The sequence below is a fragment of the Diabrotica virgifera genome, chromosome 6, assembly GCF_917563875.1.
Source record: "Diabrotica virgifera virgifera chromosome 6, PGI_DIABVI_V3a".
NCBI classification, from domain to species: domain Eukaryota; kingdom Metazoa; phylum Arthropoda; class Insecta; order Coleoptera; family Chrysomelidae; genus Diabrotica; species Diabrotica virgifera.
In genome coordinates this window covers 104,370,094-104,397,737 of record NC_065448.1, presented here as the reverse complement: position 1 = coordinate 104,397,737, position 27,644 = coordinate 104,370,094, and the positions used below count along the sequence as shown (strand labels likewise).

Below are 27,644 nucleotides of genomic sequence, written 5' to 3'. Positions count from 1 at the left end.
ATTGTTTAATATTTACGGGTACCTACTTGTTAATATTAAATTATTTTATTAAAATTTACCTACACACTTTCAACAAAATATTCAAATCATAGTGCAAAAAAATATAAACAACAAACTTTTAGTTATTGTTGTTTCACATTTTCAAGATTATAAAAACAACACTGTTGCTTAATGAAAACCATTAATTAGTATGCATATTCCTAATAAGTAGTTACTCTACTAACAAATTCAAATATTTTAAAACCAATTTCTATACTAATTGTTCCTCTTACCATACGGTTCAGTCGCATTTCAGCGTATGTTCAGACTGTCAATCCCATTGGCTCATGTGCCACACTAGGACAATGCGAATAGGCCTCCTCCATCTACGAGTTTAATGTCTTCCATTAGATTCAGTCCTGCTACAACCGTTGCCTCGAAAAGCACGTTCGGACGCCTGTTGTTGCGTAGTCACTGAGCACGCTGCTCATTTTTTAACGGTTTCAAGTTGGTTCAAAAGTTTTCAAGATATTGGTTTATTTCGATTGCATTTTTGAGATTGTAATCGTGAATGGTTGATGGTTAATTAAATTTATTGTATTAGGTAAGCAGTTTGTCAACAGCTATTTTTATTGACAGATCAATTGGATGATGTTTTATACAATTAGTTTAACTGAGATATTTAGATTTAATATTACCAATGGCGTTCCTAAATTCAAATAAACGTTCGATTAACTTTTTAAACCTGTTTCTTTTTCAATTTTCTAATATATGTAAATATCAAGATATAATAATAAAATTGGTATTTACTATTGTTTGGTTTTCACCCCAATACAAAGACGTACCTATAATTTAAACAAAAAATTTAATTTTTTGTGTTATATTATAGGACTGACCATCCTCCCCAGAAATTGGAAACCTAAGATTCGACTCCAAAACAACTTTTAAAAAGTACAGTACCAAAATATTGCAATAATAAATATAATCAAAACAAAACAATATTTATGTAATTAAAAAAAGACGACGTTTGTTCTCTATTTATTTAGTTGTGATTATATAAAATGTCATTCTAAAACAAAACGGTACAAACAGTCTAAATGTTCTTTTTGAACAAAATATTTTGGTATGTAACACAGAACACAAATGCTGTTTTTAATTTATACAGAATATATACTAAATTTACAATAATGATGCAGTAGAAATAAACAAACCAAGGCACTTTAAACGCTACTAGGAGCACTCCCGAATCATAATTTACAATGTATAAACTTTGGAAATCATGATTTTGGGATATAAAATGTATATACATTGTAAATTATGATTCGGGAGTGCTCCTAGTAGCATTTAACGTGTTTTCGTTTGTTTATTTCTACTGCGTCTTGATTGTAAATTTAGTATAGGTAACTTGACAGGTTTCGATGAAACATCAACTTGTTTAAAAACGATAATTGGAGAGCGCTAATCGAAAGGAAACCAACCGCCAAAAGTTGATTTTGAGTAATTAAGGTTACAAAAATAAAAAATGGTTTTCCTTGAAATTTTCAAGATATTAGAGACTTTTTACCGTATAATACCGCGTTGGAAAGCTAATATTAGCCACTATTGAATTTTTTTGTCATAAGTTAACTTTTGTTGTTGTTTGATAGTGTTTTGGTGGTTAGGAATGGAACCATTAGACTCATATGGTTCTGCTTAGAGATTAAGCGAATCTAGGATGGTTCTTTCTAAAAATTTTACTTTACTATAATAATTGTAATAATTTTACTATAATAAACGCAACTCATAAATATCGGCAATATCATTTTAAAGTCTTCTACTTTAAAATGTATAATATATGTCTCAATTGCCGATATAAATGAGTTAGATTAAATAAATTATTAGAAGAATTGTTTGCTAAGCAACAACATTTTTGTCTAATTTAGTTGTATTTTGACAATGACACCGATTTGGGCGTCGAAACGTTAATGAAATTATTTTTTTCAATTTAATTGTGGCTTATTTCCCAACTAAATAGTCAATTACTATAATAATATTCGAAAAAAAGAAATATCTACTTAATAAATTATATAAAAAAAAAAAAATACTTTTTAATCAAGAAACCTTTAAACTATAGAATATAGAAGAATAGAAATAAGAAATACGATATTTGTGGTAAACATTTATATTTATTTACTTTTAAGGCCAAGAAAACTCGAAAATTTCAACCAAACAATAAACTTATAAAACTAAAACTCATAGTATAGGCGGTATGGTTTTTTCTATCTTTAAAAAAATATATCTTTGGATATTTTCTTAATCTTAATTTTATTAAGTAATAATAGGAAATCTTAAAACTCATAAAATCTAAAAATTTTAACAAAAAAAAAACTCTCTAAAACTAATCATACTCAAGTGTAGGAACGTAAATTTTCTTAATCTCTCTTTCTCAAAAAGATATCTGCGTTAATGTTCTTATTCTTAAGATGAGTAATAGAAAAATCTTAAAAAAACTCATAAAATCCAAAATTCTAAACAAGCAAACAATACTCAATATTTGAAAACTAATATTCAAGTTTAGGAACGAAATGTATGTACAGGAAGTATAGAAAGTTTTGACAGAATATATCTTTCATTAAATTTCTTCTGCGTTCAAATCAAAGTCAGGCAAGAAACCAAATCATTAAATATCATCCTAAAAATCCTCTACGTTTTTAATTTTGTAGAATTTAAGGGCAACTTTTGGAAGAAACTGGAATAAGGACTTAATGTCCACAATAATATAAAAGGAACCAACCGCCTTGCATGTCGGTTGGTAACAAATACTGCAATAATATATAAAAAGAACCAACCGCCATGTATGTTGTTTGGTTGAAATATTTTCAATAATATAAAAGAAAACAACCGCCTTGCATGTCGTTTGGTTACAATATTTGCAATATTATAAAAGGAATCAACTGCCTTCCAGGTCGTTTGGTTGTATTTATTGCCAAAATATAAAAGAAACTACTGCTTGGGTCTTTTTATATTAAAGAAAACTGCCTGACTTTTCGATTGTCGTAGACGTACGGATTTTTTTACACATATAAAGTAAATATCTGAGCATGTTTTTGTGGTATTAACTCATTTTTTGTCAAATGTCGCTTGGTTCCTTTTCGACTAGTGCTATCCAATTATGAACCAACTATTTTTATGCGCAAAACAATAATTTGTATAATACATTTTTCCGCAAATCGCCAGGAAATTTTGACATTCCTGTCAAAATTTCTTGAAGAAAAAGTCAGGACTTCCTTACTGTAAGGAAATGTCATTTCCTTACTGTAAGGAAATGATATTTCCGTACAGTTGTTAGTGCTCTACATAAATTATACATAAATACCAGCAATTAAATTTATAAGCGTCAAGTTTGACAATTCAACCTCAATACGTTTCCATAGTAACCCAAGTAATTTTATTAGGAATTTCAAAGCACAATTTATTTGGGAATAAAATTATCGCGTTTTTTTTAAATCAATCAATATCTGTCGAATTTTAAACGATTTGCGGAAAAATAGTATGTTTTCCTCGTAGGAAAAGCCACATTCCTGGACTCTGTGTTGCTAAGTCTCGGCTTGCGCCTCGACTTAGCAATCTTCACAGTCGTCCAGGAATGTTAAGCTTTTCCTACCCGGTAAACAATGTACTATTGTATTCAAAGGTGTAGGAAATAAATTCCATTTTCGGACTTTGACTGAAGTGTTTTTAGTCAAATCTAAAAGTTTAACTTCTCTGTCAAAAGTTGATCTGTACTGTACTTATAACATAAACAGCTAATGTTATGAAAAAGTTTTCTCCAATTACAATCAAAAAATTTGTAACCATACCTATACCTACTCATCTTTGATAGAGCCAAAGGAGATAATCGAAATGTTTTGGGTATCATACAAGGCAGATTGAGTAGGGACGAAATACAGAACACTTTTTTTGAGAAATCAAATAAAAGAAATAAACAGAATTTTATTTGAATTCGAAAATGTGTCCGACATACAGCTGTCTCTAAGAGATATCAATTTAAAAGACTCTAAATTTTGGGGCATTATAAAAGGCTACTGCAATAGAAAACTGTTCTTCAAAATTATATACAATAGGAAAAATGAAAGATTACCCATTAACAAACACCCTGTATTTTTCCGTCACCGTGTCACAAAAGAAAATGGCCAACGCAAGTACACGTAATACTTTTATAAGCTTTTCTTATAGTACTGGTACTAGTTCATTTTGTACCAATGGTAGTTTTTGGAACATAGAAAAGATTTGTTTAATATGATCGCTCATGGGTAATCTTTCATTTTTCCTACTATACCTATCTAAATGTAAAAGATCTAACGTATTGTCCAATTCTAAATGTCCTAATGCTCGCACCATGTGAAAATACAAACTAAATTGTTTTCTACTACTACAATATAAAAACAATAAATGTTAAGGGGATATGTGCAAAATCTTGGTCCAATTTTATTTAAATGCATTCATTATTTTCGAATCCTAAAGAAACTAATAGGTCTGGATCCCGCGTATGAAAAAAAGTTGATTAATAGCAAGCTGAAAATTTGTTAATAGCTTAAGGGTGTCTAGTCGGATAAACTTTGATATATGGGAACACTGGAACAGGGGCAGTTTTAATTGTAGAACAGGTTAAAAAATTGGAACGGTCAGACCACGAAAACGGCACATTTATTTTGTCCGACAGAATAGACTTAAACTCTCCGAATAGAGATTAAACTCTCATGCAAAAATCAGACTGCTATTTATCAGCTGTCATATTTCCTGTCATTTGACATATTCTACATGTTCCACTCATTAAAACGCCCATTTGGTGATAAATAGCAGTCTGACTTTTGCATGAGAGTTTAATCTCTCTTCGGAGAGTTTAAATCTGTTCTGTCGGACAAAATACATGTGCCGTTTTCGTGGTCTGAGCGTTCCAAATTTTTAACCTGTTCCACAATTAAAACTTCCCCTGTTCCAGTGTTCCCATATATCCAAGTTTGTCCGACTAAACACCTTTAAGCTATTAACAAATTTTTAGCTTGCTATTAATCAACTTTTTTTTCATACGCGGGATCCAGACCTATAATACATATTTTTGAAAAATTCAAACGCAGAATAAAAGATTACATTATTACCGAGGAACGAAAGTCCATCAGAATAAACAAAAAGTTTTTTTTGAATGAAATATTTGAAATTAAAACGTTTTTAGGGATTTAAGGCTCTCGGCACAAAATGCAATCTTTCATTCTGCGTTTAAATTTTTCAAGAATCTTAATCAGTTTTTTAGGATTTGAAAAAAATGCATTTAAACAGCATTGGACCAAGATTTTGCGCCTACCACCTTAAAATAAAAACTAACTTGTATTAAACCCAATCTAACAAGTTATTACATTTTATTACCTGATTAAAATTTGAGTGGTCAAACACCGATTCCACGAACCCAGCGAAACATATTGCCTACCAATATGTTTCGGCCGCCGTTTCCAATGCTACGAAATGATCCTCACCATCTCTCTTGCTACGGCCTATTATGTCACTGTCTGACGTTTTTAATGTCACCTTCTGATGTTTTTTCTTATTCCGTGTATACTTTCATATACACCGTTTGGGAAACACTGGTGTATACTAAGATTTGTGTGGCTCTATTCTAATTATTACGTCTGGGACTCCCTTTTTCAAGGCAGTATTAAATAGGAGGTAAGCAAGGTTATCTCCTTGTCTGGGTCCATGCTTTATTTCAAAAGTCCTATAATTTGCTCCCTGTTTCGTAACACGGACGTTTAAGTTAGTCATTCGTCTGTCAGTTAGTCATTCTGTTTCATCGGTTAAGTTTTTCTAGTATACCAAACTCACGTATATATTGGTATAGTACTGTTCTCTCTTTACACTGTCGTACGCGGTAGTGAAGTTGACGAATAGGTAATGGGTTACAATCTTAAATTCTAATATCTTCTCGAGGATTTATAAGCAGTTGTTAACAGGATTATACCTCTGTAATTATTGTCACACTAGAGTTGTTCGCCTTTTTTAGGGTACATCACGCCCTGAAACCATTCACAAAACATGATCTTATTTTGCCAGACAGGAAGAAAAATCCTATACAATACGGAATGGGACGTTTCGATGCCGCCGGTTCATCGCCGGCCGTTTCGATGCCGCCGGTTCATCGCCAGTCCATTTAATCGCCGTCATATCTTGCATTTCTTAGAATTCCTAATTAATACTAAAAATAAATAATAATTGTAACTGTCGAAAATTCGGAAATATATCAGATAGCGATTAATTGACTGGCGATGAATCGGCCGGCATCGGCATCGAACTGGCGGCATCGAAACGGCGGCGATGAAACGTCCTAGAACCTATATAATATTTTTAGCAGGGCATCGCCACCATTCTTGTAGAGCTCACTGCAAATTTTATCGGTTTATCAGTTCATCTTTTTTATATATAGGTACCTTTATTTAGCATTCCTTCCTTGTTTTTTCACCTCTTTGTTGTTTCACCTTTAGTGGTAGCTTTAGTTTTACCTTTAGTGGTTTAGTTTTGTTTTGATTGTTTTAATTTATTGAAGACATTGAACACACAGAAAAAAAATCATACAAATTAAATAGAGATCAACAGAACTGAGACCTATTTTCTATTAGATAAGGCGAAAACGGCAGGTTCGTTGAAAAAAATATTCCCATGAGATTTTTTTGCATAGTCTCATTTGTAATACACCCCATAATAGGCTCAAGAAGTCGCCCACGCGAAAAGTGGTCCAAATTTTTTTTAACAATTTTGTTTTAATCAATTTGAATTATTATTTTTGATCCGGAAAATTTTTTTTAGGTTTTTTAGACCATTCTGGACAAAAAAGGTCTTCTGTAATTTTTCTCTAAAGTTAAAGGTTTTCGAGTTATTAGCAATTTAAAATTTGAAAAACGCGAAAATGGTCATTTTTAAGACTTCATAATTCGGTTAAAAATTATTATTATGAAAGTCATAAAGTTACTAAATCAAAGTTTAAAGCCCCCCTACATGATCTTGAAGATATTTTTGTCATTCATTTATTACTAACCTTTTTTTTTTTTTTGGACTGAGGTGGAACGCTCTTAGCAGACTAGGGAAGGTGTCCCTAGTACTGTTGGACTCGGACAGGAAAGGAGAACACGCTAGGGCGCGCCAGCCACAATATGGCCCGTGCGTCTTGCATGCCCCCCATGACCAGCCGCCTACCAACTAAAACCACCCCCTCTTCCGACCCGGAATATCCCTGGACGTGCTCCTTAGGGAGCGATGCATGGGGATATCCCGAGCTGTCTGAAAGAAAGTAACCAGAAGCATTGGTTCATTTAAGGGTCTATTTTCCAGCCTAGAAACGGTAGGACTAAATAGAGAAAAGTCTGATTCCTACACGGAGGAAGGTGGGCCAACCCCTGCCTGAAGACGGCAGGGCTTGGGTGACTGTTCTGTAGTATGGCGGATAGAATGAGCCCTAGAAGAATTAGGGTCATATTTTTCTGACGCGGATTATTTTTTTATTATTTCTTATTTTGCTTTTTTTTTATTTTTTTTTTTATTTTTTATATTTTTTTTTTATTTTACAACTATTGTGTTGACCCGCCTCACCCATTCTGCTCCAGTCGTTCCAACTCGGATTTTCTCTTAACTATACCGGTTATAATGTCAATTATGGCCTCGAAATCCGCCTTGTTTCCGACCGCAAAATTAACAATATTGTTAGGGCCGATGTCGCCAAACCTACTACGTAGCCTGACCCGCTCGTAAGCAAAGACGCTGCACTGGAAAACGCAGTGTTCTGCGTCTTCCCTCACGCGACAGGTCCGGCACAGGTCGTCGTCCGACTTCCCGATCCTGTGGGTGAATGCCCTGAATGATCCATGACCGGTCAAAAATTGTGTAAAGTAAAAATTTACTCTCTTGAACTCGCAGGCGTACCACGACTCTACGTTCGGGATCAGCCTTTTGGTCCACTGGGCTTTGGTAGATTCCGCCTCCCATTCCAGCTGCCAGTCCGCCAGGAGTTGTTGTCGTGCGGCCGATCTTACCTCGGGTAAGTGGCCGTGGCGGTGCTCATATAGGAACTGGCGTTCCTTAGCTAGCAGATGTATGGGAGGGGCGCCCGCGATCACCTGTAGAGCCACGGTTGATGCAGTCTTGTATGAGCTTACTACATTCAACAGAGGCTTTCTTTGTGCCTTGTTTATCATATCTCTGTATTTCTTGTGACGTAGAACCTCAACCCAGACCGGAACCCCATAGAGAAGGGTAGACTGTACGACGTGTAGGTACAGTCTTCTCCGGGCACTACTTGGCCCTCCGATATTTGGTGTTATTTTCCGGAGAGCTGCAGTTTGTGCCTCGGCCTTCCTCACCACCCTTGCGAGGTGTTTGGTGAATCCCAGCCCTTTGTCGAGGTCCACGCCAAGATATTTGGCACAGAGGCTCGACTTGACCTCGCTGTTTCCAAAATGGAACAACAGGTCCGGTCTATCCCTAGGTCCCTTTAGGATAACCACCTCTGTCTTACCGCCTGCGAGTTCAAGGTCGTTCTCGTTCATCCAGGCATTCACCCGCCTGAAACACATCTCGGCCGTACTAACCACCTCCCAGTACATATCGCTGGTTACGAGAATGGCCAGGTCATCAGCGTATGCAACCGCGATGCAGTCCCGACCGTATCGTATATTTAAGACGTCGTCGTAGAGGATGTTCCACAGCGTCGGGCCATTTATTACTAACCTGTCATTTTTAATTATTAAAAACAAGCCGTAAGATCGTATTGCAGCGGCTGTAAATGTGAGTACAAGTAAGATGCCCCATTGGATTGCCGGAATGGCATCTCTCTCGCACTCCCCATAGACGGCCGCCTAATACGTGCAGGCGCTCATTATTGTTACTTAAAAATAACAGCTTAGTAATAAAATAATGACAAAAATTTTTTCAGGATCTTGTAGGGGGGGCTTTCAACTTTGATTTAGTCACTTTCTGACTTTCATAATAAAACCTTTTAAACAATTTATTAAGCCTTGAAAATCGCCATTTTTCGTTTTTTTTTTTCATTTTAAATTGTTTATAACTCGAAAACGATCAACTTTAGAGAAACATTATAAGAGAACTTTTTTGTCCAGAATGGTCCAAAAAACCTAACAAAAATTTGTACGGGCCTAAAATATTGATTTTTGAAATTTGAATAAAAAAAATTGTTAAAAAAAATTTGGACCACTTTTCACGTGGGCGACTTCTTGGACCTTATTCTGGGATGTCTCACGAATGTGATTATGCAAAAAAAATTTATGGGAATATTTTTTCTAATGAACCCGCCGTTTTCGCCTTGTCTATATGTGGTTTTCGTCTGTGATTACCGCCCCCAGATATTTAAACTCTTTTACAACTTCGAAGTTGTGGTCATTAATATAGTTAGATACGTTCTGCCTAACTGTAAAATATTTTAATTTACCATGCGGTAATTTATACGGTACTATGCTTCCACGGAATATCCGAATCAGATTTTTTTCTGTAATAAGGCAGCCTTGGCAAGAAAAACTGAAGACGACAGGGAGGAAGGAAAATTGACACGATTGCAGAGTTGTATGTTGAGAAAACTATCCTCAATATACGAAAATCGCAAAGACGAGTTTAGGTAAATTTCAAACTGATTATAATATATATTTCTTACCAACGATTCGCTAATAACATACCGTTAGGATATAGGTGTAGGCGTACTATTGTTTTATAAAAATGTGACAACGCGGTCAACTCTTATATGCACCACGTTATCTCAGTAAAATATTTCTATATCGGAACTCCTTGTTTCATCAACCCTTGCTCAGCTCATATCAGGTTCTCTTGGATAAAGCATCATTTTGCTAACTTAATACCTAAAAACTAATATCGAAAACTGCTCTTGTGATACGGTCGATGTTATGGTGGTGTTTAAATTGTTGCAAACTCTTCAGGTTTTCTGGAAATCTAATGAACTTTCTTATTTCAAATGGAACACTCTATATATTTTTTTGCGTTTTGAAGTCCCTAAGAAATACTGATTATTTTTCAAGTAATATACCTAAATGCTATAATTTCTGTGTTATTGCCACGTTTATTTAAATAATTATTTTGAAATAAATTATAAAAATGATTTTTTTCGGCCCGACCAGATATTATTTTAGGTTCTTTGGATCGTAGTCGTTTTGAATTTATACTTTATACCAATTTATATTTAACAAATTGAAATAAACAAAAACGAAAAATTATGGTTTTTACCAAGTAAAAAAATATTACAAATTGCCCAATTCAGTCTCATACCTTTTTTATTAGCTCCATGTAAGAATTTTGGGCATGTTTTATTCTAAAATATTGTTTTTAAATTGTTAATGAAGCGCTTATGAGAAAAAGGGCAATCGGGCATTTACAATTAAACAACAATATTTTAGAATGAAACATGCCCAAAATATTTACAGGAAACTGCTAGAATAAGGTTTGAACTTCAATTTAAGCCGGCTACACACATGCCTGTACATTAGGAAAGTAGCTAGCATGCCAGTAGCTGGCATAAGCCAGTGACCGGCATGCACAAAACACATTTGGGAGTAATTAGCATGCCAGTAGCTCGCATGGCTTTACTTGCAAGGCGAAAAAGCAGATTAGAATTTACACATGCACTGCTAGTAAACAATCAAGTGGGTTTCATGTGAAACTAAAGTATTTGTTTTGCAATTAAAAGTTTCTGAATTTCTAACAAAAAAGGCGATCCACGGAAGGTATTCGGAATGAATTAAACATGCAAATATTGCTTATGGTCATGGATAATAAAATTGATAAAACTTTAATAATGAATTCGACCCATTTCCTCTTGAATTTTGGTGTTAGCATTGTCACATGATTGATAGTTTTGGACTTGAAGATTTTCATTCTTTTTTACATACAGTGAAATTAGTAAAACCAAGTTACCATGAAAACAGTAATATTAGCTCTAACATCTTAAGAACATTCTTAGATAATTGGCCAGATTCTATAAATATATATACAGATGCATCTAAGACGTTAGTTGGCACTAGATGTGCCTTTTTCATACCTGCTACTAAAACAGAAAAAATATTTAAGTTAGGCCATGATTTTTCTATCTTCAGTGCTGAAGCCATAGCAATTTATGAGGCCCGGCAATATTTTAAAGAATCAGAAGATATATCTGCAACAATTATTTCCGATTCACTCTCTGTTCTTCTTGCTATTCAAACTATAGATTTTCCCAATAACAATTCAAATATTTATATCCTACTAATTAAGAAAATCCTTTTTGAAATTCATAAAAATAAAAGAAGAGTGAACTTTTTATATAACATATAGGACTAACGCATAATGAATATGTTGATAGTTTGGCTAAAAAAGCTATTGAATATGGTACTTCACATGATCGTAAGTTTTGCATATCTGACTTAGTTAACACTATTAAGCATCGAGTTAAAAATCAGTGGAGTCAATCATGGCGAGATCTTTGTAAACAATCCAAATCTCAGTATTCACTGATTCAACCTTCTGTTCCAAATATATATTGGTTTAAAAATTATGTAGTATACCCTATTCCACGAACATACGCCTGTTTTGGATTACTTCGAAAACGAATATTTTACTGTGCAAAATAAGAAGAACGAAAGTAAATTGCAAATTACATTGTTGTTTATTGGAATAATTATTAGCGCCATTTACTTTCGTACTTCTTATGTTGCACAATAAAATATTCGTTGTCGAAGTAATCCAAAACAGGCGTATGTTCGTGGAATGGCCCATACCTCTAATATATATAACAACATTAATTAGAATGAAGTTTGGACATGCATGTTTCCCTCTACATCTAGCAAGAATTAAAGTTTTTGATTCAAATCTTTGTACATAATGTCAGAAGGTTGGTGACTTAAATCATACTTTCTTTGAGTGCGCAAAATATATTCCATGCACATATAATTTAATCCAAGATTTAATAAAATGTAATGTTTTTCCACCTTTCAATGTATCCTATCTATTGTCTCTGAACAGCAAGAACATATATGATTGTTTAATGAAATTTATCTGTGAAAATAAAATTAACCTCTAAACTTATTAATCCTGATAATTTGGTATATTATGTACATATGAAAAAAGAAGAAGAAGAAGATACATAATGGAAAATGTGGTGAGCAACTTGGACAGTCCATAGCGGCCAGCTTTTGAACTGAGTAGAGAGCTGTAGAAGAGTTTGCTATGGAACTCTAAGGACCTCATTGCCTTCCTTATGTATGAGAAGAAAACAAAAAAAGTTGTAATTGATGGATTCGACCGTTACTTGATGGAAGTTCATTTTATCTAACAATAAAACACTGAAAACGTTTGTTTTCTATACTTCCACAAAATTTATTGTGGTATACAATGTGTAAACATATTGTATACTATATTACTTGAGAAAGGCACTCCGCCGAAACAGCTGTAGTCACTTAGATATAATAAATTTTGTGGAAGTATAGAAAACAAACGTTTTCAGTGTTTTATTGTTAGATAAAAAAAGTTGTGACTGGCTAAATGACACCAAAGTCTATGCCATAAAAAAAAAGCATTGTCACGGGCTATTTTATTTTTATATAGAGATAATTTAGGTACATTTCAAGCAAGAATCACCCCAACGAAAATTTTTTCAAAACAAGTTTAAAATAAAACGATTAATTTTTATCTCCAAAATAACAAATCTGATAATTCTCGGATAGGCATGCCCCTACGGTCGCGCGCGTTCACACATGCCAGTGACACTCACACGCATGCGCCTTGCATCTCACAGCAAGCTACTAACAAGAAAAATCAAATTCTTGGCGATTAGCTAACATGCCAGTTAACGTACACACTTGCCAGTTTGGGGACAGTAGCTGGTGGTTGCTAGGTACCTACTGGTATGCCAGTGTGTTAGTAACAGGAATGTGTATTTCCGGCTTTAGGCACTTCGTAATTTCAAAAATAATATTTTTTACTTTTGTTTGTGAATCTTCAAAATAGTTATTTTTCTGTTGTTTAGTTTTAAATTGTTTATTAATCGATAACGATCAATTTTAATTACAAACGACCGTTTTTGTTGCGAATGTTTAAAAAAACCCTAATAGGTATTATATCTGCCCGAACCGAAAAAAATTATTTTTATAATTTGTTAAAAAAAATTGTTTTAATAAATGCAACAAGCAACAATAACTCCGAAATTATGGCATTTAGGGAACATTACATAAAAAATAATCAGTCTTTCTTAATGCGTTCAAAACACAAAAATATACAGATTGTTCCATTTAAAATAAGAAAGTTCATTAGATTTCCTCAAAACCGGAAGATCTGATAACAATGTAAATACAACCATAATATCGGCCGCATCACAAGACCCTTACACACCAAAATCTATAAAAATCGTACAAGCTCTTTCCGAGATAACTGTGGCGTTCCATACAAAAAACTCACTCTGTATGTTCTTGTTTCTAAGTGTCGGATAGTTCCGTTTGGTAAAAAATAATTGTTATCTTTACCCTTAAAGCTCGTTCACATGACAGGAGCTTAACGCGCGTTTTGATAACGCGCGATTACAACTACATACATTTTACTTGAGACCGTTTTAAGACATTAAAATGCGCGTTGGTCTCAAGTAAAATGTATGTAGTCGTAATCGCGCGTTATTTAAACGCGCGTTAAGCGTTTGTAATGAGAACGGGGCCTTAAAACCCTTTTGTTGATAGTTCTTGATCATAGTTTTTAACCTTACGTGTTTTTGGTTTTTTGTTAATATACCAGGGCGCATCTGTAAAAATATCAGTAGGTACATTTGGATGTTGAGAGGTGACTCATATTTTTTTGCAGAAATTTGCTTGAAAATAACTCATAATAATATTTGAGTTATCCTCCCACTCAAAAAGGTCCAGAACATTGTTTAAATAATCAAAATGTCAAAAAATGAAAGAAAAAATCGATTTTCTTGTTGGTTTTTTGATTATAACTTTAAAAATATTCATTTTCGAGAAAAGTTGTGCTAACATAAAAGTTGCGTAATTAAATTTCCTACAATATAGGATTGGTTAAAAATTTTAAAATTTGTCAACCCTGTTGAAAAATAGCAATAACTGCGAAAAAACCATAAATAACAAGTACCTATTCACATTTTTCAACCATTTATGCTATTTACACCTAGGACCTTCATATTTCACCCAGAAAAACATTATCATATAGTAAATCAATACGATAAATTTTATTAAGATCTGTTTAGCAGATTTTGCAAAATAAATTTTGCAAACCAGCTTTCGCAAAAAAAAAATCATTTTTTCAAACGTTGCATGACTGAAAAGCAAGTCAAAATTATAGAAGAATACTGTACATTTCATTTGTAATATGAAAAATTAAAATCGGTTAACTACCACGGCGTCAGGAATTTTTTTAAATAATTATTAATTTTTGGTGCTACGCGCAGGACAGTGGATACGTTTGCTCTGATTGAGCATTCCAATGACTTTTGATAATGATTGATAAATTTGAACTTTTAGTACATTTCGATATAAATAAATAAATCTGTTCTTTGCAAAATAAAAACACATACTCTGTCCTTTGAAATAACACTTTTTTTAGTAAAAACTTTTTTTGTTCATGTATTTTAACTTAGATAATAAAAGTTTATTATTTTTAAACATATGCAATTGTTTAAACAGTATTTCACAAACCACAATCAAATTAGTTTGATTTTTGTGGAATTAAAATATTAAAATACAACAAAATATAGAGTAAGAAAATAATATATTAGATCAATATTGGAAGAAATTTTGGTGGAAATCAAGTTGTGTGAATCGAACACTGCTGTCCTGCACGTAGCACCAAAAATTAATGTTTATTTTAAAAAATTCCTGACGCCGTGGTAGTTAACCGATTTTGATTTTGCGAATTGCATATGAAAAGTACAGTATTCTTCTATACGTAAAAAAATTTCAACTTGCTATCTGCTTTATTTTCAGTCCTGCAACATTTTGAAAAAATGATTTTTCTTGCGAAAGCTGGATTGCAAAATTTATTTTGTAAAATTTATTGAACCGACCTTAATGGAATTTACAGTTTTGTTTTATTATATCATAAAGTTTTTCTGGGTAAAACATGAAGGTCCTAAGTGTAGCATAGCTGGTCGAAAACCGTAAAATGCCAATACTTGTTTTTTATGGGTTTTTCGCAATTATTCCTATTTTGCAACAAGGGTGACAATTTTTAAAATTTTTAACCAATCCTATATTGTAGTAAATTTAATTACGCAACTTTTTTGTTAGTACATATAAAACTTTTTTTGTTCATATATTTTAACTTAGATAATAAAAGTTTATTATTTTTAAACATATGCAATTGTTTAAACAGTATTTCACAAACCACAATCAAATTAGTTTGATTTTTGTGGAATTAAAATATTAAAATACAACAAAATATAGAGTAAGAAAATAATATATTAGATAAATATTGGAAGAAATTTTGGTGGAAATCAAGTTGTGTGAATCGAACACTGCTGTCCTGCACGTAGTACCAAAAATTAATGTTTATTTAAAAAAATTCCTGACGCCGTGGTAGTTAACCGATTTTGATTTTGGGAATTGCAGATGAAAAGTACGGTATTCTTCTATACGTAAAAAAATGTCAACTTGCTATCTGCTTTATTTTCAGTCCTGCAACATTTTGAAAAAATGATTTTTCTTGCGAAAGCTGGATTGCAAAATTTATTTTGTAAAATTTATTGAACCGACCTTAATGGAATTTACAGTTTTGTTTTATTATATCATAAAGTTTTTCTGGGTAAAACATGAAGGTCCTAAGTGTAGCATAGCTGGTCGAAAACCGTAAAATGCCAATACTTGTTTTTTCTGGGTTTTTCGCAATTATTCCTATTTTGCAACAAGGGTGACAATTTTTAAAATTTTTAACCAATCCTATATTGTAGTAAATTTAATTACGCAACTTTTTTGTTAGTACATATAAAACTTTTTTTGTTCATATATTTTAACTTAGATAATAAAAGTTTATTATTTTTAAACATATGCAATTGTTTAAACAGTATTTCACAAACCACAATCAAATTAGTTTGATTTTTGTGGAATTAAAATATTAAAATACAACAAAATATAGAGTAAGAAAATAATATATTAGATAAATATTGGAAGAAATTTTGGTGGAAATCAAGTTGTGTGAATCGAACACTGCTGTCCTGCACGTAGTACCAAAAATTAATGTTTATTTAAAAAAATTCCTGACGCCGTGGTAGTTAACCGATTTTGATTTTGGGAATTGCACATGAAAAGTACGGTATTCTTCTATACGTAAAAAAATGTCAACATGCTATCTGCTTTATTTTCAGTCCTGCAACATTTTGAAAAAATGATTTTTCTTGCGAAAGCTGGATTGCAAAATTTATTTTGTAAAATTTATTGAACCGACCTTAATGGAATTTACAGTTTTGTTTTATTATATCATAAAGTTTTTCTGGGTAAAACATGAAGGTCCTAAGTGTAGCATAGCTGGTCGAAAACCGTAAAATGACAATACTTGTTTTTTATGGGTTTTTCGCAATTATTCCTATTTTGCAACAAGGGTGACAATTTTTAAAATTTTTAACCAATCCTATATTGTATTAAATTTAATTACGCAACTTTTTTGTTAGTACAACTTTTCTCGGAAGTGAATACTTTTAAAGTTATAATCAAAAAACGAAGAAAAAAATCGAATTTTTCCTTCATTTTTTGATATTTTGATTATTTAAAACAATGTTCCGGACCTTTTCGAGTGGGATGATAACTCAATTATTAATATATGAGTTATTTCCAAGCAATTTCTAGTATATCAAATATGAGTCACCTCTCAACGTCCATCTCAAAACAGATGCGCCCTGGACTATAAGTTTAATGAAAACTATTAGGTATAGCTACATGTAATTATTTTTAATTATCTATAATATTGTTACCAAAATGCAGCAAAATAGTTATATTTCCTTCCATTGCTATATGTGTGTGTGTTCACAAAGAGGGGATGGCATTAGATAAACTTTTTGCCACAGATATTTGAAAGTTGAAGATTGAAGATGTCATATTAAATTTTTATTTTAGAATCTTTAAGAAATTGTATGATAATATCATTAATAGTTTTGGTATTGAAGCTTAGTAGATGTGAAATATTCAGCGGTAAACTTACATTCCGCTCCTGAAGTCTAGCAATTAGTGCTTTCGTATGGTTTTTATTAAGTTCACAATTAAAGATTATATGATTTAAATCTGCAGTAGAGTAGTTATCACATGAACAGAGAGAGTTGATACGCATTCCTATTTTAGCTAAATGTGCAGGAAAATTGCCATGGTTTAATCTTAAGCGACTTAGGGATGTGGAATAAAACCGAGTAACGTGATAATCAAATATGTGTGGGATATTTTGCGGAAGTTGTGGGTATATGTAAGTGTATGGATTCCTCGAAGTTTGTACAAACTTAAGCCAAATAGTTTCCCATTTCTTTCTTAATTTTTTATGCAATTCTGGAATGTAATCGCTGGAGATTGTTAAATCTACTATTTCATTTAAAGTTGCCGAATTCTTTGCCATTTCATCCACTATCTCATTTTCTTTGATTCCAGCATGTCCTTTTACCCAGATAAAGACCAAGTCACTACTCTTATTTTTAAATCGAGCGATTGTCTTTCTAATATGGCATAACAACTCATTGTTGTGTTTTTTGGTTATTGGTTGTGATATTGCCTCAAGAGCAGATAAAGAATCTGATAGTATAACCGTGTCTCCAAAGTTCTGTTCAACCGCGTAAGTTAGGGCTCTTTCAATAGCATAAAGTTCGGCAGTGAAGATAGATGTACATTTAGGTAGTCTAAAAGAATTACCACTTTTTATATTAGAAACATAATAAGCACTACCTACACTATTACATGTTTTCGAACCATCTGTATAGATGTATTTATAATTAGAAAATTCAGATAAGATTAATTTTATAATTTTATTGTTTTGGCATGGTAGGTTTCTATATGTAGGTTTTATGATCTTTGGAAAGATTGCGATTTCCTCAATAGAAAGGTTATATATGGGTAATATTTGTTTAGTGTTAATGCTAAAGTTGTTAGTTTCTAGATAAGCATCTGTAAGAGGGGGAGAAGTTTTAATTCTCCAATAAGAATTTGTTAAGTTATATTCAGTGAGACTGTTAATTTTACTTAATAATTTATGTGAGTCTAAAGTCCTGGTTTTTAATAGAAACTTATTAGACAAGAATTCTCTTCTAAGGTTTAGAGGAGGTTCCTGCGCTTCTGCTAGAATTGCAGCACATGGCGTTGACTTAAACGCACTAATACATATACGTATTGCCTTATACTGAATATGATCGATTTTTGATAAATTAGATTTTGACGATGAACCATATAAAAAGCATCCATAATCAATGATTGACCGAATATACGATTTATAGAACATTAATGCTATCTTTGGGTCGGCACCCCATCTAGCTTTACATATGCAACGAAGCATGTTTAAACCTTTTTCGCATTGCTATATGTCTGCACATCTCTAAAATTTCTTCAAAAACAAAGAGCTAATTAAACCGACATGAATTGCAATTTATTTAATGTTACATGATATAATGAGGTTATTGTATACGGGCACTAAACTATATGATTTTTTAAAATGCTTGTGGGATATCAAAATATATAAGCAATCTTAATGAATCTATTAAGGCAAATGAGTCATGTAAATTTTTATTTAAGTGGAACATATCTCTTAAGGAAAATCGTTGGTGTAAAATACACAAATTAGGCATTATATAGGATTTAAAAATTAATATCTTTGTAGATTCATAAATACAAGAGTTGTTTAAACTACAGAGATAAGAACTATAGAGGAATAGCCCTGCTGGAAACTTTGTGGAAATATTGTGTACTAAATACTAGCTCCATTATTAAGAAGCGGAATCAAGAATATGTTGAAAACTTGTGGGTCAAATGTCAAAAGCGGGATTCAAATAGATTATATCTGTAGGTATACACACACAAAACATGTAAGGCTAATTCATTTCCACGTAGTGCACCCTGGATAACACCAAATGAATTAGCAAAATTTGACAGCAGATGAGCGAAACAAAGCGAAATTATTAAAAAAAGATTTGTCCAAATTATAAAGACAAAAAACATAGACAAAAGAGACATACCCATAATAACAAACCTTTACTGGAATCAAATAGCACAAATTGTAATAGATAACGAACCCAGTCTAAAAATTGAAATTAGGAGAGGTGTTAGGCAGGGATGTATTAAGTCTTCCTTACAATTTAATGTATATAGTAAAGCCATTTTTAAGGAATCATTACTATCTCAAAGTGAAGATATAATAATTAACGGAAAATATATTTACAACATAAGATATGCAGATGACACCGTGATTATGGCAAGCTCTGCTAAACAACTCTAATTACTATTAAACAAAACATATGGTTTCTGTGAAGAATATGAACTAAAAATGAATATAAAAAAGATCAAATACAGGATAATAACTAATAAAACAAATATAAAAACAAGCATGCATTTTGGAAATGTACCGATAGAAAGGGTTGATAAATACAAATACCTAGGGACCTGGATTTCAGACAATAATGATCGAACAAAAGAAATAAGGGCCGGGATAAAAATAGCAAGAAATGCGTTTGTAAAAATGAAAGCAGTTCTCTCCAACAAAGACTTTATATTAGAACTGAAAGTAAGAGCTTTGAGATGCTACGCGTTTTCGATACTGCAATATGAACTTGAAAGCAAGAACACATAAATAAGCTAGTCATATGAAACGTGCTGTTACAGAAGGATGCTTAGAACAGCATGGACACATAAAAAATGCGATAAACGCAAATATGCAAAGAATCCGAAATAACAAACACAATAAAAATAAGAAAGGTACAATATTTTGGACACGTAATGAGGGGACTGCGATATGAAATGCAAGTACTGATAATACAGAAAAAGATAAGAGGACGAAGGAGTATAGGAAGAAGGGGTGTGATTTGGTTGACGAATTTAAGGGACTGGTTTAAATACAGTTCTATAGAACTCTTTAGAGCAGCGGTAGATAGAGTAAAGATAGTGAGGATGATATCCGATCTCCGATTGAGAGACGGCACTTAAAAAAGAAGAAGAGCGAAACAAATTCTTGCCAACATCACAGATACAAACATGAATATATAACATATTTATATGGAAATATACGATGGGATAACTAAAGGCCCTTCTAAGGACTAACAGAGATATCGGAGTCTGTCACCGTAACATCGAGGGCATAATCAAAGCAAAATTCAAAGTGTTTCAAATACTCCTACACGATACCGATATTGACCTAGTAGCCACATAAGAGACCCATGCTGAGAATAAAGTTCAGCTTGATTTAAAGGGAAAGTTATCTGACCACAATATACTGGGGGCCACTTATAGTAGACATTACGGTGTCGTAACCTTAATAATTCGAATCAATATACAAAAGGGGTTCCTGCTTACTGCTTACTCAAAAGAAAACAGTATACCTCAAGTGGTTACTAAAATTTGGGAGATCACCGTAGCCAATACATATAAACCCCAACCACTACATCGCAACACAAGTAGAAGTGGTAAAGACTACTAAATACATCGGCGACGTCAACAGCCACAACGACATAATATGTAATTATACCACGAATGATAAATATGGGGAAGCATTTGTCGAATGGTCCGAAGAGCAAAATACATAATATCTCATTTTTGATGCCAAAGACAGATAAATATTTAAATCTGCTGATGGAGAAAATAATATAGCCCAGATTTATGCTTTGTATCAAACACTGCGAAGCGTATCCTTGCAGATTTCCCATATGCTCAATATCGTTCTGTGCTTATCACCATCGGAATATCAATCGCAATAATTAGGTAGATCAAATCCTCGACCTAGGTGTAATCTTAGAAAATCGATCTGAACAATTAGACCACAACTCGAGCTGGATCCCACTAACCAGAAAACATTGCGAGAGATTTGTAGGTACAGTAATAAGCGCTGCAAAGGAAACCATCCCTAGGCGGTATCGGAAGATTAGCATGATACTCTGTATGATTATCATGATTTATGACAAATAATGTGTTTATTAAATGTATACGAGTACATATACTTACTTGCTTACTTAGTAGTAAGCCTTTCTACCTTTAGGTGTAAGGCTGGTGGAGTTTAGTTTGGCATTGCAGTCTCCATGCTTTCCGATCTTGAGTTACATTTCTTGCACTTTAAAATGTCAATCCTTTCTTTTAGAAGACTTCTTTTTTCTCTTTTCGACTTCTTTCCTCATTTCATCTACCCACATAACTCTTGGCCTTCTTCTTTTGTTTTTCCCCTGCACTTTCGTTTCGAATACTCGTTTTGTTAGTCTCTCGTTCGATATTCTACACACGCGCCCGAACCATGTAAGTTGACTCTCTACTATTTTTTCATTGATTGGTTTTAATTTTAAGTTTTGTCCGATTGTTTCGTTTCATATTTTTCTGTTCTCTTTCTGTTTGCTATTTTCCTCAGAAACCTGATTTCTACAGCATTGACTCTGTATCAAACTTTGTATCAAACTCTGTCTCACGTAAAGCACATTTTTACAAATATAGTATATAGTCCTGTCGCCAAGGGGGGTACAACGGCCTCCTGTATTCAGATGGACTTACCCAAGTTTTTTTTATGTATTTTGACCCGTAAAACACGAATTTTTTGGGTAACAGTTGATCCGGATGTCGATAAGTTTGTTATAAACAAAGAAGTTGAGGAATTACATAACAGCGATTTCTCGCAAAACAAAACATGTTTTTGTATTTTTTGGGCCATTCTAACCAAAAAGTGTTCCTACAAATTTTTTCGTAGAATGCATAGTTTTCGAGATAAACGCGGTGGAACTTTCAAAAAGTCGAAAAATTGCAATTTTTGTACCCGAATAACTTTTGATTAAAAAATAAAATAGCAATTCTGCTTACCGCATTTGAAAGTTCAAGTCAAAGTAGGTTATTAGGTTTTAGTTATTTGCATTGCTAAAAATTTATTATTTTATTGTTAAACAAAAGTATAAACACCTAGTGCTGGAGTGATGTTTTCAATGATTTCTCATTTAAAATCGAACGAGTAGGTAGAGTAGGTACAAGTGCAAGCGAGGCTATTTCTACGTAGCATGCATGTAAACGCATGTATTAGGCACGGGAAACACTATGTGTTTATAGCTTTTTTTAGCAATAAACACATACATTTTTAGCAATGTATATATTCGAAACCGATAGAATTTGACTTGAACTTTCAAATGCGGTAAACAGAATTGCTATTTTATTTTTTAATCAAAAGTTATTCGGGTTCAAAAATTGCAATTTTTCGATTTTTTGAAAGTTCAACCGCGTTTATCTCGAAGACTATGCATCCTACGAAAAAACTTGTAGGAACATTTTTTGGTTAGAATGGCCCAAAAAATACAAAAACATGTTTTGTTTTGCGAGAAATCGCTGTTACGTAATTCCTCAACTTCTTTGTTTATAACAATCTTATCGACATCCGGATCAACTGTTACCCAAAAAATTCGTGTTCTACGGGCCAAAATACATAATAAAAACTTGAGTAAGTCCATCTGAATACAGAAGGCCGTTGTACCCCCCCTGGCGACAGGACTAATATTATCGTATAATATATTATTTCATTGTTCGGAATATATATGATGCTCTGTTAAACTAAAATTATGTATACAAAATAACATTAATAATCATAACTACAATAATAAATAAAATTTTTTATTAGTTAAAACTGTAACTATTTGCATCTCCAGTAGATGGACATCATAATTACAAAAAATAATGAAATTCACAAGGAAAAGAAAATGTTTTTCCTGTAGTTGGCTGTATACCATCAATCACAAAATTGGAAAGAAATCCTTTGTAAAAGGTATAAAATTTTTTTTATTAAAATCCCTTAAAGGGGCTACATCACAACAAAACGTTTTCGATTTTTATAAAAAACCATCATCAGTGTTCGATCTAAAAATAAGTATAACCGATTTAATGAATATAAAGTTAGTATTTAAATTTTGACAAAGGTTAGAGCAAGTTGGTTATACTTACAAACTGGATGCTAGCTGAGCCACAAAAGAAAAATATCTGGGTAAAAACCCTTTACATATAATATAGATGCCTTAAAAGTGCATACTTCAATAAAAATCCATGGTCCAATGGTCCATCACAGGGCTTTTTATTGAAGTGTGCACTTTAAGGCATCTATATTATATATAAAGGGTTTTTACCCAGATATTTTTCTTTTGTGGCACAGCTAGCATCCAGTTTGTAAGTATAACCAACTTGCTCTAACCTTTGTCAAAATTTAAATACTAACTTTATATCCATTAAATCGGTTATACTTATTTTTAGATCGAACACTGATGATGATTTTTTATAAAAATTGAAAACGTTTTGTTGTGATGTAGCCCTTTTAAGGGATTTTAATAAAAAAAAATTTATACCTCTTACAAAGGATTTTTTTCCAATTTTTTTAAAAAATAATGATTTCACTGTATCATCATTATTGGCTCTACAATCCATGGTGGGTCTTGGCCTGTTCCAGAATCAGCTTCCATTCCTTCATATCCTTCGCCTTGCTTTTCCAATTTTGTACTCTCAATACTCGTAAGTCATCTTCCACCTGGTCTTTAAATCGTGCTCTGGGTCTGCTTCTTCCTCTCACGCCATCCGGTCTTTTTTTTATTAACATCCAAGATTTTTTTCAATCTGTTTTACAATGAAAACAATAAGTAAAATTGTTTGTCTTTACAATGACAGAGATGTAAGGTCCAGTGACCAAAGCATCACGACACACACACATTAGCTTGTTTACCGGTGAGATGCGCACATACACTGATACGCGAGCACGAAAACTAAAACTGGCACAGAACACAATGGCTGGACGCTGTTGAAAACGTAGCTTCCTCACTGCTATAGGCTCTGTCAGGATCGGTTAGGTAGGTCCAAGGGACAAGGGATCATATCGCTTCCATCTCTTCGCTTGTTGGTTGTTGAGAAGATTGTGTGCCAGGGTGTTAGGATGTACCCGCAACCTATTTTGAATTTTGATATTGTTCAGAAGATTTTTTGCACTCTTCGGAGACTGATAGTACCTGGAGATCTCTATGTATTGCGTCATTCTGGAGTGCCAAGGTGCATTAGCGATTGTTTTTAGAGTTTTGGATTGAAATCTTTGTATTTTCATAATATTATATTTGCTAGCTGATCCCCATAACTGCTAACCCTATGTCCAAATGGGTTTTATTACTCTTTTGTATGTAAGCAGCTTGTTATCGATCGATAGGTGAGAGTTTTTTCCAACATCCAGTAATGTTTTCTGTATAAAATTCCCAGTTGAAGTCTTTTCGTCCATATATATGTTTGGTCCAAGTTAGTCGTTTGTCAAGGTGAATACCTAGATATTTTACGTCATCCTTTTGAGATAAAGGATGTCCATCGAGGTTAACCTGTGGACATGTATTACCTCTTCTTAGAGTGAATGTAATGTGTGTGAATTTTGAGGGGTTTCTCTCATTCTCTAGAGTTTAAGCCATTCATTTGTTTTGTTCAGATGTAGTTGCAGTCTCTCTGGTGCTATTATTGGATTACCATGAGAGGCCACGAAAGCAGTATCATCTGCGAATGTTGCAAGTGTTAGGTCGTTGCTTGTTGGCAAGTCAGCCGTATATATCAGGTAGAGGATCGGTCCGAGCATACTACCCTGAGGTACACCAGATAGGATGGGGTAGAGTTTTGTATAGGCTTCACTATATTTTACCAGATACCTCCTTCCTTTAAGGTATGATTGAAGCAGTTTGAAGTAAGGGTAAGGTAGGTAGGTTTTTCTTTAATTTGTACAGAAGTTTTGTGTGCCATACCTTGTCAAAAGCTTGAGAGGCGTCTAAAAAGGCTGCAGTGCATTATTGCTTGTTTTCGAGACTAGTTCTTATTGTTGTGTACAGCCTGTGAACTTGTTCTATTGTACTATGTTGATTATGAAATCAGAATTGATGGTCAGGTATGAGACTCTTTTCTTCTAATACCTATTGGTTTGATTTTTCTTAACAAAAGTTTTTTAAACACCTTAGAGATGACTGGGAGTAGACTTTTCGGTTGGTATGAGTTGATATTTTTTGGATCTTTTCCAGGTTTTTGAATAAGTATAATATGTGCCACTTTTCATTGCAACGGGAAGTAGTGCAGACTTAACATAGCATTAAAGATCATAGTGATTATTCTGTAACAATCATCGGTTAGTTCCTGAAGGACCTTACCCGCTATGGTCATCCGGTCTTTGGTTATAAATTTATAAATGTGTTTCGACGGTTCCATCTCATTTATTCTCTCTGTGGTCCAGTCACCGCATACTGTTTATTTTGATGGACCTACCAAAACTAGGCTCACTATGAAGGGGGATAAGCTCAAAATTAAAGCGTCTACGCCATAATTCGTTTTCCTGCACGCCTTTGTAAATATGTCTGAGGATATTACGTTCAAAACAGCCTAACAGTTATACATGACATTTTTGTTATCGTTATCGTTTCGCCGTATACTATATACCAAAATATCATTTTAACAATGCATCCACATCCAGATATAAAAGGTAAATGTATATACCATGCTCTTTTACTACTAAAATTTTATGATTGCTTATTTTGGGACAGTATATAAACTTACGTGCACTTGATTTCAAAAACCTCAAGTGGTTTATATGTGGTCAAAACTTTCACCTATATTTCTCATTTTATGACTACTCAAATTAACAGAGGTTTGGTCAAATACAGTACCTGGCCAAATTATTAGGCCAAGCAAGGAAAAATTCAATATATGAAGTTATTTCTCTCATGATTATGACTATATTTGAAAAAATATTGTTTCGTTCCTTTTTTGTGAATATTAACTCTGATGGTGCGTATTCATTGGGTGCGCTGCTCCGCGCTCGCTGCAACTGTTCCAATATATACGGCGTGCGATCCTTTACATATAAAGGTGCGTATCCATGAGGTTCGCTGCTCCGCGCTCCTGCAACTGCTCCATATATTATTGGATACGTTGGCGCTCCTGGATCATGCAACAGTGCGCGCTTCGCCCCGGCGCTTCAGTCGGTGGCGGTTTATATGTAGAGGAGCGTATGCTGTATCGATTAGAGCAGTTGCAGGGAGCGCGGAGAGCCGAACCTAATGTTAATACATATTCACAAAAAAGGAACAAAACGGTATTTTTTCAAATATTCATAATCATGCGAGAAATAACTTCAAACTTATAGTAAATTTTAATTTGCTTGGCCTAATAATTTGACCAGGTACAGTAACGCTCAATTTTAAAAATTCTTTAAAAAATATATTTCAGATGTTAAGTACATCTCTGAAACAACCTAGATAATCTGCTAAATATTATTTCTATAAAAAAATTAAACAATATCACCTCCATGAATGTACTTTACCTTAAATACACAGCAGTAAAAATAAATTCTATACAATATTTTTTAATAATCTGATTCAAAAACCTTGCTTTAGTAAACAATGGGACATTTACATGAATACAGTGCTTCATGAAATATGGATTTCATTTTTTTACATTTCCTGGGAGTTTTCGAACCAAAAAAATATGTTGACAACAAAACACTTTTAAATTGAAGATTAAACTACACATGTGTTGTCAGAAAAATATGTTTTGGTGAAGTTTAGAATTTAAGTTTTAATTCAGTTTATAAAAGTTTTATTAGACCAGGGCATTTAAATAGCACTAAAACACCGGAATAAATCGATTTTTAAATGGAGCACCTAGAGACTTGTCAATTCTTCCATTTTGTTCAGGATGATGTCAGGAAAAAAGTATATTATAGAAAAATGGGTGGAAATGCATAATTGCATTTTAAGTTGCATAAAATGTATTAAAAAGTGTATAAATATGTCAAAATAAGTATATTAAAGGTCATATTTTGCTACTCGGGGGTTTTTGGGGTCTCTGAACACGACTACATCATCAGAACCGCCCACAGAGCACCTGGTGCCAGGGTCACTGCCAAGGCACGTCATCAGGACGTTCGACGGTTATCGAGACTAAATTGATACAAACAGATTACTTGGAGATTTTTTGAGTCGCTGAACATTAAATACGCCATCAGAAGCTACCCCCGGAGTACCAGGTGCCCAGTGTCACTACCAAGGCACGTCATCTTCTAAAGTTGCGAGGGTTTTCGGCGTCAAATTGATGCAAACAGATTTATCGCGGAATTTTTGGGTTGCTATAAACGAATATGTCACCAGAATGACACCCGGTGTCTAGGGTCACGCCATCTTCTGGAGTTTCGAGTGACTTGGGAACTAAATTGATGCTGAATACAGGGAGTTTTTGGGGTTTCTGAAGAATAATACGCCATCAAAACCGACTCCCGGAGCCCCTGGTGCCCACGATCACTGCCAAAGGGCGTGATCTGGAGTTTCGAAGGTTTTCGGCACTGAATGCATGCATATAGATTACTAGGTGGTTTTTGAGGTGGACGAATACGAATACGCCATCAGAAGTGACACTTCGGATTACCTGGTGCCCAGTGGCGTAACAAACTCCGTCGGGCCCCCCCGC

The 27,644-nt window shown here is 33.5% G+C and overlaps 1 protein-coding gene across 1 annotated transcript in view; it reads left to right on the top strand.

The window, feature by feature from the left end:
- Positions 1-393: 393 nt before the first annotated feature.
- The window catches only part of LOC114334214 (protein N-terminal asparagine amidohydrolase), a 268,207-nt gene continuing 240,956 nt past the window's right edge, over positions 394-27,644 (top strand). The window contains exon 1 of the mRNA XM_050652704.1: positions 394-583. The gene's annotated coding sequence lies outside the window, so the exon portion shown is untranslated. The remainder of the gene's footprint in view (positions 584-27,644) is intronic.